Genomic DNA, 411 nt, shown 5'->3' on the forward strand with positions numbered 1-411 from the left:
GAGGTATATTATGTCACACTTCTCTAGTAAGTTTCATCTGTGTGTAAAGACACTGCAGGCTGTGGCGTAGCGCAAATACATGAAGGAATGTTCCGAAGTGAAGTAAACTTAAACTGATTTCCTGTGCTCAGGGAGTAGGGAGCAATGAACACTCTGTAGAAACCATGTCATTCGGAACAGAGTTCATGCATGCAGCTCTCTTCTTACGGGCTGGTTATCTCTATCAGGTATGTTAAATAAGAGAGACATGCAACATATGCAGAGCGGTGGTACGCGAGGACTCGAATTGAGAACTACTGCTCTAGACTGAACACACAATACACTTGTATGACGTCACCGGTTTCACAAATTCACATTTTTTTGCAGTTCATTCTGGTATTGAATTGTCCACAAAGGATGCATGCAGTTATT

At 42.1% G+C, this 411-nt stretch overlaps 1 protein-coding gene across 1 annotated transcript in view; it reads left to right on the forward strand.

Annotated features, from left to right (window-relative positions):
* Positions 1–411, forward strand: part of LOC107566302 (abl interactor 1-like) — a 29306-nt gene that overhangs the window by 24848 nt on the left and 4047 nt on the right. The window lies entirely within an intron of this gene.

This window comes from Sinocyclocheilus grahami, unplaced genomic scaffold (genome assembly GCF_001515645.1).
Source record: "Sinocyclocheilus grahami isolate Dianchi unplaced genomic scaffold, SAMN03320097.WGS_v1.1 scaffold1068.1, whole genome shotgun sequence".
Lineage (NCBI taxonomy): Eukaryota > Metazoa > Chordata > Actinopteri > Cypriniformes > Cyprinidae > Sinocyclocheilus > Sinocyclocheilus grahami.